Source organism: Bos taurus, chromosome 4 (assembly GCF_002263795.3).
Source record: "Bos taurus isolate L1 Dominette 01449 registration number 42190680 breed Hereford chromosome 4, ARS-UCD2.0, whole genome shotgun sequence".
NCBI lineage: Eukaryota > Metazoa > Chordata > Mammalia > Artiodactyla > Bovidae > Bos > Bos taurus.
In genome coordinates this window covers 57,974,836-57,988,327 of record NC_037331.1, presented here as the reverse complement: position 1 = coordinate 57,988,327, position 13,492 = coordinate 57,974,836, and positions in this window count along the sequence as shown.

Sequence of the window (13,492 nt, the reverse complement as noted above, 5' to 3'; positions counted from 1 at the left end):
ATATAGCAAAACTATTTAATGGATGTTTTAAATGGGTTTGAGTGGTTGGGAAAAAATGTATTAGCCAGATATTAGTTTATAGAGAACAAAGTCAGCCAAGTGAAATGTACTATTTCTTTTTAAGGGAGGGTTATATGACTGGCAGGTTAAGGGGATGCTATAGACATACTTCAGCAGGAATTTAAGCAAGTTATAATATCCTTAGCAAAGACATGGAGAAATGTAAGAGGGCTCTTAACACAATGCAATGACTTATCTGACCCAGTATATCTAATATGGGACCAATTAGTGAGTAGCCACTGGCAGGCTCAATCCCACTTAAGGCTCTGAGACCATTCTTGGCCCAGGTCAAGACTTAAGTCAGAGATTTAGTGACTTAACATGCAAGTCAGCATGATACCTGGTTCTCCCAAGCATCTTGTTTCAAATCTTGATTTGAGAACTTGGAGTCATTTTTGACATCCCTCTCACTTATGTTCATTGTCTGTTAAATACTGATTACTTTTATCTTATCCCAATTATCCCATGGTCATTTTCCTCAGAGGCTATCTCATCTTCTATCTATCACAACTATTGCAATGGGCTTCTACCATGAGTCTTTTTGCCACAGGGGCTCTGCTTCTCCCAACAGATCCTCCATTTTGTCTTCTTCCTAAAAATCAAATCCAATCATGTTACTCACCTGATAAAATATCCCAAACAAAATAAGATGAAAACGCCTTCATAACCAACCCAGATCTGTATTTTTAGATTCACTTCCTGTGTTTATTGGAGTACTTAAACTTTCCCGTTGTAAAACTTACTAAAAAAAACTATAGTAATCAAGACAGTATGGCCATGGCATAAGGAGACACATATAGAGAATGGAATGTAATTGAAAATCCAGACATGAACCATACATTTATGGTCAACTGATTCAACACTGTGCCAAGACAGTTCAGTGGGCAAAAGATAGTATTTTCAAGAAAAATTTTCAAACACAATTAACAACAACCCTAAGAGTCAATTTTTACCCTTACCATATGCACAAAATGACTCAAAAATGAATCAAAGACCCAAAGGTAAGAGTTAAGGTATAAAAGAATGTGAAGAACACAGAGGTGTCAATTTTTATGAGCTTAGGTCAGAAAATGTTTTTTAGATATGACAACAAAATCACAAATGATCAAAAATAGTTGACCTCATCAAGAGTTAAACCAAAGAGAAGACATTATCAAAGTGACAGTACAACCCATAGTATGGGAGAAAATACTATATATCATGTATTTGAAAAGAGACTACTATCCATCCAGAATATATAAAAGTTCTTATAACTCAATAATAAAAAGTAAACTGAACCCATTAAAAACTGGCAAAGAATTAAACAGACCTTTATCTGGAAAAGATATTGATATAGCCAATAAGCATGTGAAGAGATGCTCATATGCTCAACATTACTAGCCAGGAGGAAAGTCTAAATCCAAATCACATCCTCTAAAATAGATACACCCAAGAAGGCAGACAATAACAAGTGTTGGTGAAACTGTATAAAAAACAGAACCCTTGTGCATGCTTTTCAGTTTGCTGGCAGGAATGTAAATGTTGCAGCTGTTTTTGGGAAACAGTTTGGCAGCTAAATGCATAGAATTTCCATATGACTCAGTAATTCCACTCCTAGGTACATATCCAAGAAAAATTAAAAGATCTGTCCAAAAATGTTTACATAATATTCACAGTAGCATTAGTCAAAATAGTCAAAAAGTGGAAAAAGTTCCAAAGTATCCATGAAGTGATGAATCAATAAACAAAACATGGTATATCAATGCATGCAATGGAATATTTTTTGGCAATAAAAAATCAACAACGTGTTTATTAGTCCTAAAACGTGGACCAATCTCAAAAGCATTAGGCTAAGCAAAAGAAGTTGGCTCCAAAATAAAAAATAATCCATATATTGTTTGATTTTTGGCCATGTAAATTTTTCAGGATAGGCAAATTTATAGCAAGTAGATTAATAGGTACCTAGTCAGGAGGGTGGGCACGACTAATGGGTCTGGAGTTTCTTATTGGGATTATGAACATGTTCTAATGTTAGATTGTGGTTATGGTTCCACAGTTCTGCATATGATAAAGTATACTGAAATATAGACTTTAAATAAGTGGTGAATTTTATGCTGTTAGTTATAGCTTAATAAAAATGTAATTAGAATTTTTTTTAACTAAAGTGGTTAAAATTTAGAGAAAGGTGAGAGAAAAAAGAAAAAAAACTTAATCTTTACAATGTGTGTGAGAATGAGGAGATGCAATAAGGGGCCACAAAAAATATTTTATGTCAGCTTTCTACTAAGGAACTTTCATGCATCTCACTGAGGCAGAAAGATGTGAGTAATCCAGTAGCAAGAGTAAAAGGGCAAAAAACCTTAGCAAACCATTGAATTTCCTGAAGAGGCAGACTGCTTCCTATGCTGCCACAATAACATAAGAAGTCAAGAGTAGGCCTGTCATATAGGCAATAAACTAGTATTTCATAAAGTACTTTAATTCCTAGACTTTACAGAATATCTTTAATTTTCAGTTAGGTTAGAAATTATCTTAGAGGTCCAACCTAAGACCCTCTTACTGTATTCATAAGACTATTCATGAAGCTCTATTTGGCCAAGCAGAAATAACTCAAATATCCATCAATGGCACTGGTTGAATAAACCATGCTGTTACATACACATGATCGAATATTAAGCAGCTAGAAAATAGATTAAAGAATATACATACCATTGCATATTCTTAAGCAAAACAACTCAATGGAAAATAGTATGTACAGTGTGTTACCACATATCTAAGAAAAGAGGAATGGACAGAGTTAGTAGTTTGTTTTATCTGACTCTAACACAAAATTTAGAGATTGATCTTAGAGATTAAAAGTACAATGAAATTGATGGAAAAAACCTTTAATTGTACTGAATTTATATTTTCTAAATTAAAAACAAAACCCATTTTTACTTCAGAGGATACTAGTCAGGTATTTATGGCATACATTGTCTGAATCTTCTTGGTGTATTCAATGACCTGAAAATATTTAATGCTTTTGTTAGTATATTTTTATCTTATGGAACACTTATTATGTGGCTGCAAAGTACTAAAACCTTTTCTTCTCATCTTATTTAATCCTGACAATGACACAGAGAGTTCTTATGAGCTGCTTTTTATGGCTGTGAATACCAAGACTTGAGACATTGAATGACCTGGCCAAGATCAGTTTGACTCACCCAAGGTAGATGTCATCTAACAGTCTTAACCAAGACCATACTGCTTGTTATTAAATTGATACTAATCTAAAGGACATATAAGCATCATAGTAGGAGTTAATAGTTAGAAAATGCATGGTTCACTTTTATTATATTTTTCCATTAATGAAAATGTTTTGCATTTTACACATCAGTTCAAGTAAGAGTTGATTCACCTAATTCTTCTACCATAAAACAGGGGGGTGTGAAATTTGAAAGTTTGTAATATTCAAAACCTTTTTCATTTTTATCAGTATGTTACCTTTTTGAAAAGGACTTTCCTGGTATCTCAGACAGTAAAGAATCTGCCTACAATGCAGGAAATCTGGCTTCTCTCCCTGGGTCAGGAAGATCCCCTTAAGAAGAGAATGACTACCAAATCCAAGATTCTTGCCTGGAGAATTCCATGGATAGAGGAGCCTGGCAGGCTATAGTCCATGGGGTCACAGAGAATCAGACAGGACTGAGCAACTAACACATAACATTACGTTTTTTAAAAAGGAAATACATTATTAAATGATTAGTCAATAAAAGTAGTGTAAATAGGACTCCATTGTTTTTAAATTACTATCTACTGCAAAGCTCAAAGGGGATAATTTTGGCCATTTTATAGATACATTTTGATTAAACTTCTTGGGAACAGTGATGCCTAATGTATATTCTCGTAACACTTAGCATAGTGCTTTATATAAGTAACAAATGTTTGTTTAATTAATATGTGAAAACTTGCTACAAATAAGAACAGAATCCAGATTCTGTAAGAAACAATAATCAGCTTTTAAATGAGTAATGTTGACAACCAAATTCATCAATTGTCCTCCATCTTTATTTATTTATTTATTTTTTGCTTCATATATTCATCCCTTTCACAAACATTTGTTGAGCAGAGTGCAGCAGGCTTTGTGTATTGGCTCTCTCCCCGTGGAGCCCTCTGAATGCCTCTCCCACCAGGTGAGCATTTTATCTCATCTGGAGTCTTTTAAGGACACATTCAAGAGACTGAGACCCATAACATATGGGACTTGCTTTTGCTGACTATTTTTGTGCAGAAATTACCGACCCATAGACATACAGAGACCTGTCAGAAAATCAAGTGAAATTGGCCACCATAGTGTGTGGTGGGTTCCCAGCAAACTGGGGGTAGCAATATCGAAGATCCCTCTGTTGTCACGATTATAAATTGTAGAACCCAGGTTATAAAAACTTCCCAAAAAGACAGGAAACTAGAGTTTTATGTGAAAGATGGTAATCCAGAAATTTTTACTGTGAAAAAGCAATTAGAAAAATAGCAAAAAATTTAAAATAACTTGCGACCTCCTATGTAGTTCTGGATGAATAGAACCTGTTTACTGATTGAATTTGACCTGTAGACCAACACCACATGACCTCTGCTTTACAATATGTTCTGAGTTCCATATTCTTGTCTAGCATTCCATCTCTTCCCTAGGAGGTGGATATTGGGATAGTTTATACTGTTTAGTGATGGACAGGGAGGCCTGCTGCTAAGTCGCTTCAGTCGTGTCTGACTCTGTGCGACCCCAGAGACGGAAGCCCACCAGGTTCCCCTGTCCTTGGGATTCTCCAGGCAAGAACACTGGAATGGGTTGCCATTTCCTTTTCCAATGCATGAAAGTGAAAAGTGAAAGGGAAGTCGCTCAGTCGTGTCCAACTCTTAGCGACCCCATGGACTACAGCCTACCAGGCTCCTCCATCCGTGGGATTTTCCAGGCAAGAGTGCTGGAGTGGGGGTGCCATTGCGTGCTGCAATTCATGGGGTTGCAAAGAGTCGGACACAACTGAGAGACTGAACTGAACTGAACTGAATACTGTTTTGAAAAGCCTTCAACTTGTAATCAGTATCTTGATCTTGTTCTATGACCTCACCAAGACAGTGGCTCAAAATATAATAAAATCCAGCATCTGCACAAAATCTACATATTTTTATAGGTTTTCTCTTCAAGACCCAGGGCGTAATTTTATGTCTCTTCATCAGATCAGATCAGATCAGATCAGTCGCTCAGTCGTGTCGGACTCTTTGCGACCCCATGAATCACAGCACGCCAGGCCTCCCTGTCCATCACCAACTCCCAGAGTTCACTCAGACTCACGTCCATCGAGTCAGTGATGCCATCCAGCCAGCTCATCCTCTGTCGTCCCCTTCTCCTCCTGCCCCCAATCCCTCCCAGCATCAGAGGCTTTTCCAATGAGTTAACTCTTCGCATGAGGTGGCCAAAGTACTGGAGTTTCAGCTTTAGCATCATTCCTTCCAAAGAAATCCCAGGGCTGATCTCCTTCAGAATGGACTGGCTGGATCTCCTTGCAGTCCAAGGGACTCTGAAGAGTCTTCTCCAACACCACAGTTCAAAAGCATCAATTCTTCGGTGCTCAGCCTTCTTCACAGTCCAACTCTCACATCCATACATGACCACAGGAAAAACCATAGCCTTGACTAGATGAACCTCTTCATACACATGTGTAAATGTCATTTTTTTCCTTTTGTATCCCTCAATATTTCAGATTTGTTTCAGTAATTTGTACTTTTAGGACTTTGTTCTTGGAAACTAAGCACACTCGAACTAGAATTTGTTGAAAAAGAAATGGTGTGGGAACACATTAACACTTTTAGACCTGTCACTTGATTTCTGTTTCTTTCTTATTTCTAGCAAATCCAACCTCATTGTCTCTTTGAACTGAGACTTCCCCTTAGTTTTTTTGTTCAGAAAGACTGTCTTTTTAAACTTAAGACTGTCAGTATTTAGACATTAGGAATGTTATAGTTGGTCCTTAATGCTAAAACCTCAACTGTAGAGTCAGAGGTAAAGGATGAATTTCCTTCCCTACCGCCTTTTTGCATAAAATGAAAACTACCTAGCTAGAGTAAGAAATTTGAAGTTCCTTCTTCCCCATTTCAATTACAAAGGCATCTTGGCACTCAAGCAATAACTCATTCAGAATGAGGAGTGGTGTCTAATCTCTCAGAGCCACTGGTCAAGGAAGTAATATCTCTGGTGGAAGGAATCACCAACCTTATTGCAAGAGTAGAGGCAGAACATTGTGGTAGATGTTGGCCCATTCAGTACACAATTTAATCTATTTCTAATGTGGAGTCTCTCAATTAGATAAATTTTCATGAGACTTGAATTTGGAACTATGGAGAGGCTGGGATGCATCTAGCCGGAAAAAAAAAAAAAATGGTTCTGGGGCCAGGTTGTCATAACAACACTCTAATTCCACAGGCAGCCCCTAACTGAAGCAGGGGCAGAAGTTCCTTCGGTGGTGCTGTTGTGCACTATGGTTTGGGACTCCCTCCTAGAAACTCAAACTCGAGTCTCTTCAACCTTCTTAATAATTCTTGCAACCACTTAAAATTAGCTTTAGTCTGTTGAAACGGATGTATTGTGTGTGTGCTAATGACCAAAGCAACTTAACACACACACACACAATACATCCATTCCTTTCAATATAGTAAAGTTAGAGTGAAGTGTTAGTCACCCGCTAAATTGTCCTGTAGCCAGGCTAAGCACTGAGCCCCAAAGGAAACACCATGCGACTGTATTTCTGGGTCAGGTAAAGGTAGGAAGAGAAGGTTGATTTGAGAATGAAAGAAAAGCTTCAAAGGGAAGGACTCCTTGACCAAACACCTTACTGCTTCTTCAGCAATATCATCTCTAATCATCAAGTCATGTTGAAGGGACTTCTAATCTCCCACTACTTACCCCTGGGGGTGGGGAGAATACTATAATTTTGATTCACTGGTGATTGGCCAGTCATGAACCACACCACATCCCTTTTTGCTATAAATTTCAGGGACTCCAGAGCTTCAGAACACTCTGGAGATGGCTCTGACTGTCTAGGCAGAGACTCACAAGTACCCATTTGATAAGGACTTGGGTATTACCCGAAGCCTTAGCTTATATCACTGCTGAAAAATTGAGTGGGCCAAAACATTTGTTCAGGTTTTTTCCATAAGAGCATACAGAAAAACCTGAATGAACTTTTTGGTCAAACAATGGTATGCCCAAATCATGTATCAAAGTTCGAAACCAGGGGATCTCTCTTTTATATGCTTGCCAATCTGTCACCACTGCTGCTGCTAAGTCACTTCAGTCGTGTCCGACTCTGCGACCACAGAGACAGCAGCCCACCACTGAGCACTATGCAAAAGGCAGGCCCTGTTTCCACAGGAACCTGTTTCAACAACTGTATTCTTTCTCTGTATCACCACTCTCTTCCACCCTATGAGCTCTTCCTCCTTAATTTGTAAATGTGCTTGGTTCTTTCCCAAATCAAAAGACTCAACCCATCCTCAATCCACACTATTTGCCAGTATCTTACCTTTCTTCCACTGTCTAAAATTTTCACAAACATTGTGGGGTTGTTCTGGCTAACATGCCTGGCTTTAAATATTTAAAAAAACCTAAACAACAGAGACTGGAAACTCAGTCATTTGAAAATAGCAGGTAGATTTTTAAGGGCAGATAAAATGCTTTTTTGTTGTCATTCTGGGAAAATATTTAATTAATCATCTTTGTTAGATAAATATAAAGAAGCATTCCCCTATTGTTCTTGTGGAGAACAGAACATTATTAACTCAAATCTCATATCTTTCTATACCTAGAATTCTGTTGGCAATATAAACTGTTTTGTTTTTCTGGAGTATATTAACATCTCTGAGATGTTCTTTGTTTTTGTTTATGTAATGGGAGCACATAAGAGAACTCTTTTGGGTCCTGAATAAATTTAGAAGGACCAGTGTTGTAAAATGTTGCTTGCTATTGGGGGAGCTATGGGTATTCTTATTCAAGAGGCTAAGGAAGGAGATAAGTAATCAAGGCAATTGGATGCCTGCAGAAAGGACATAGAATCATTACCAGGAGGATTACCTGCACCTGATATTGAAGAGCAGCTGAAAAAAGAAACCAGACTCGTTCCAATATTCAGTGCTATATGTCTAATTGATGCAGAAAGTGCTAATATTGTATAAATTGTCCATATGGAAAGGCTGTGATTCTATGAATGAGAATATTTTCTCTACAATTGGAAGATATTCTTCTATCAACTATTCAACATTCTTGATCATACTTCTTTCAAGTATAACCTGGCACAGGAAATGGGGATTTAAGGTCCTGAGTGCTAACACTCCAATAAAAGTGGTGTCATGATATGGCTTCTATGCACCATTCAGTAAAATGAACCACCCCTTCTTGAAGGGAAAAATTTTCTTCCAGGACCAAGACAGAGAAAGTACAAGATGAGGCTGGGAATTTTATTTTGCTAAAAAGTAAGAATATGTTACTAGAAGGGTGGGGACATGCCAAAGCACATGGAATCCAGCTTCAAGTGGCTCCTGATAAGCAAATATGGCATAATTTGAGCGTCAAAATTAAAAAACAACGACAACAACAAAAACTTTGACAATATTGATCATAACCAATTGAATAAAGTAGTAATCCATGAGCTCATACTGATATAAATAAGTGGACTGATATAAATAAGTCAAACATTGGATCATGAATAGCAAATTCACATAACCTCAAAATAATTCCTCATGAAAACCTGACTGATTACAAAGAGATGAAGAGTAACTTCACAGCTACTATCCAGGCAGACACTACCTTAATCAAGAGACCAAAGTAATGGGAAAAATGGAAATCGTGTACCACATAATAGACACAGTAAGTACACTGTTTTACCTCTGTGATATAACTTCTCAAGAGGTATGCTGCTGCTGCTAAGTCGCTTCAGTCGTGTCTGACTCCGTGCGACCCCATAGACGGCAGCCCACCAGGCTCCCCGGTCCCTGGGATTCTCCAGGCAAGAACACTGGAGTGGGTTGCCATTTCCTTCTCCAATGCATGAAAGTGAAAAGTGAAAGTGAAGTCGCTCAGTCGTGTCCTACTCTTAGTGACCCCATGGACTGCAGCCTACCAGTCTCCTCCGTCCATGGGATTTTCCAGGCGAGAGTACTGGAGTGGGGTGCCATTGCCTTCTCCAACTCAAGAGGCATAACCTGAGCCTAATCATCAGGAAGTAGCAAATAAACCCAAACTGAGGAATAGTCTACACAATAACCAGCCTATAATCTTCAAAAGTATAAAGTCCTTAAAACCAAAGAAAGACAGACTATTTCAAATGGAAAGAAACTAAAGAGAAATGACAAATATGCGTGGTCCTGGGCTGGATGTTTTTTGCTGTAAAAGATATTAAAGCTTGAATGGGGTTTGATCATTACATGGGGGAACTTTATCAATGTGTTTCCTTATTTTGATGATTGTCTTGAGGTTATGTAAGAATCAACAAATAAAACAAAAATGGTTAATGTCATCCCATTTTATCCCCAGTGGCCAGTAAGGCCTGAATATTGTGTGAGAAAACAGTAGTGTGCACTCTTTGTTTCTAGTTCTTACCTCTCATTCAAGTTTTAACAACAGTAATTTTCCTTTTCTTTCATCTACTCCACTGTAACTGCTCACCAAGGACTTCAGTATAATCCTGGTTAACCAACCTTGTGCCACTTAGATCTGTGTGATCTTAGAAACTTTATTTCCCCTGTGCCTCAGTTCACTGTAGTCTATCACATGGGAAAACAATTGTGGTTGAGATTTAAATACATATAAAATGCCTAAAATCACTCTTGGTACAGGTTAAGTGTTCAAAAATGCCAGCTACTGACTATTCCCATTGCAGAATTCTTGCCTATAATTCAGACCTATGTATTCAAATGCTCACTGGACATTTTCACCTGGATGTTGCATAGGCACCTGGAACAGAATGCTAACACCTAAACTCTGTACATAAGCACTTGTTCCCATTCTTCTCAGTCCGTATTCCTTATCCTTGTGAAAGCCTACACCAGAAACCTGACAACCACCCTTTATCCTTTCTTTGAAATTTTTCCCATTCAATGGATGACCGAACAGTGTTAGTTAATTTTCTTAATATCCTTTTATTTATTCCCCTCCTCCTCCTTCCTTGTCACTCCATTAGTTCATCATCTCATTATCTCTCCTATGTTTTTGTCAGTTTGTTGAGTATTTGGGGAGGGAGGTGTTGTTTCTTTATTTTCTGAATGAGATGGAAAAACCCTCAAAGTGGAAGTATTTATGCAAGAGGTCTGGCAGGATAGGAGAGTGCGAGTCAGTCCATGTGCCAAGACATACAGATTCTGAAGTAGATTCAGAGATTCAGATTGAGGCCTTTTTCAGAAATAGGCAGTGAGAAGTTCAGCTTTGATCAGTCACCATGGTAATTTCCTAGAGTGAACTGAGTTGAAGGAGGCAGTGTGCCAGGAGCACTAAGGCCTCAGGCTTCAGCCCCCAGGCAGGCAATTATCTGGTATGGTCCTGGTCTCACTCCCACCCCTGACCCGAAAGTTCCCCTGCCCTCTTCTCAGCCTGAGAGTTATCTGGAAGGGTGGGCCCAGGACAAGTGTCCTGTCATCCACAAACATCTCGCCACTTTGACCACTTCGCCTGAGATGCCAACTCAAGTGTTGGGGCTAGGTCACCACTCAGAATGAAACCCCTCATTGTCTCTCCTTTTAATAACTGCAGTTTACCTAGATTTCCTGCTTATCCTTGACACTCTCCCATCACTTTTCTATTCTATCTCAAAAATAATCTTTCTAAAATGTGAATATGAGTAAGTCTACCTTCCTTTAATGAATTCACGCTATCTTTAACATAGAATAAAACACTTTAGTATAGCTTCCAGGGCTCTTCTCTCTCGCTTTATGCTTGCTCCTCTCCTTCTCCCTTCTACTGACTTAATCACAGAGTTCTGAACTAATCAGATACCCATAAGCACCACTAATTCACTCTGAGAACTCTGTTCAAATGCTATTCTCTCTGGGCTGCTGTTGCACTTATTTCTTGCTTAGCTAACTTTTGCACTTTTTTAAGACTGAGCTCATGCATAATCACCTACAGGAAGCTTTGTGTGCACCCTGCAGTGGGTTACATGCTTTCCCATCTTGTGCTTCTTTCATCACAAGGTTTCATAGCTACCTGAAGTCTTAAATGTCCTCTATTGTCCTAGTCACCCAGATTCTCTATTCCTGCATTACTCTGAAAACAACCTGAGTGCAGGCACTCTGGATGTGTGTGGTTGTGTGAGTCTCTTTAGCTCTTATGTTGCATTTCTAGGGCTTAGTACATTGATAGAAATGTAGAAAAGATTTTTAAAAGACTTTTGAGGAAGTAAATAGCACCAGCTGGATTAGTGACTTTCTTCCTAACTCTACATCATTTAGCAAATTGACAAATCATCATGCACTTAAAATATATTGACAAGTTAGTCAATATTTACTTTCTATTCTCAGTATCTGGCTTTCAATAAGTACTCAATAAACATTTTAAAATATACAAGTTTTTAATTAAGACATTGAACCAGATATTAAACCCTTCTTTAAATTATTTCTTTAAAAATGTATGCTTTTTCTATGCTTATAAGATATGGACTTTCTAGAGCCTTTAAGATGACAGCTACTTTTTAGTAGCTGACTTATTAAAGATAAAAATAATTATGTTTTTGTGATTTTTCAAGGATTCTTTTTCTACCATGTGAGGCATTGGCTTTGGAGCAATTCCCCACTCTCATTAGACCAATGAGTTATTTTCTGTATTTTTCCTGTAGCTTTATAATCATCTAAACTTCACATGGTACCAAAAAGTAACTAGGATACTTTATACCACAAGAGTTCATAAAACAGAAAACATAAAAATGATCGATAAATCCTAAAAATGAGTCTCTTAAAAGTATTTTATAAAAGCTCAGAGGAATATCTCCAGGAAAATACAGACCTAGCTTTTATAAAGTTCTAGGTTTCTAGCTTGGGTGTAAATCAAGCCTCAGTGGCTTTACTTTATGTGACTGAAACAGATATGGCTCAAAAATATTTGTTGTTTGTTTTATATATTTTCAGTGACTCTGGATTGGTATTATATCTAGCTTATAGGGCACACTAAAATAAAGTACTAAGTGTGGAATCACCAATGATTTCAACAATGGACCTATTTTTGGCATATCTCCTGGATGATAGACAAACATTTGACCAAAGATTTGGACATGACTGAGAAACTGAACAACCTTTATATCTAGGATTCTGTCGTCATGCTTAGGAAGGATCAACTCCATGGGTTAGCTCTGTTGCCACTATAATAAAATCAGTCAGTTCTGCATCCTCAGTTGAATGAATTCCACTAAGAAATGACTGGGATGTAGTAGTAGAGCCCTAACATTTAGCTGCTAAGGCCCTGGGTGACTAGGATAATAGAGGACATTTAAGACCTCAGTAGGTTATTGTGAAAGTGGAGCTTACAGAAGAAAAAAAGTAGATGCTATTTTATCTAATGATCTTTGTCCGCTCTACAAGATCACCCAAAGGTGGAAAGCTGACCATGCTCCACAAAGGACATGTCCTAGAGAAATCAGAAGTCCATTGACTCTGGAGGGATTCTAGTCAGAGGTCACCACGTCAGACCTGTTTACATGGTCACTAGCCTGAAAATAGGCCTATAAGTCATGGATGTTACCTCTAGAGATATTTAATCTATTGAAACCATCAGAAGATTAAAAAAAAAAGCCCATTATTCTGTCCCACATTTAGGGAAAAAAATCCGTAAATATCATCAATGGTTAAGTTAGCTCATCTCTAAAGCTCCTTCCTAACTTACAGAGCTACTTCAGCCCAAAGTGCTCATGGTACCTTCCTAAGAATTTCTACATTTGGGTAGAAAGAATTAGATAGATTTAATTCTTGTGACTTTCAGTAATTTACTTTGAGACTCAAAGTAGGATTTATCAGTAAGGTAAAGCTCTTAATATAAATCTCATGGTTTCTGATTATAGAAACACCCAGTGGGTGGTAGCCTTCATTATTACTATATAATTAAATTTGTATTTCTTGAAATACTTTAGTAGTTCTCAAAGCCTCTTGAACAATGGGGAGTACTTATTGTCTACTTATTGAATACATCATCGAGTAATAATTTCCACTAAGTTTCTTAAGAAGCTTTGCCATTTATTTCAGATGGGAACCTGTTGACAAATAGATAAATGAATAACCAAAGGAACTACAGAAAGGAACACCATATTCCACATCAACCCAGAATAAAACAGACATGAAAATATAAAAAGATGCAAATAAAAATCCATGCATTTATTTTTAAACTATTTATTGAAATCTGTCTATATGCAAAGTGCTCTCGTTAATGTCCAGAGAGAAGAGAGGG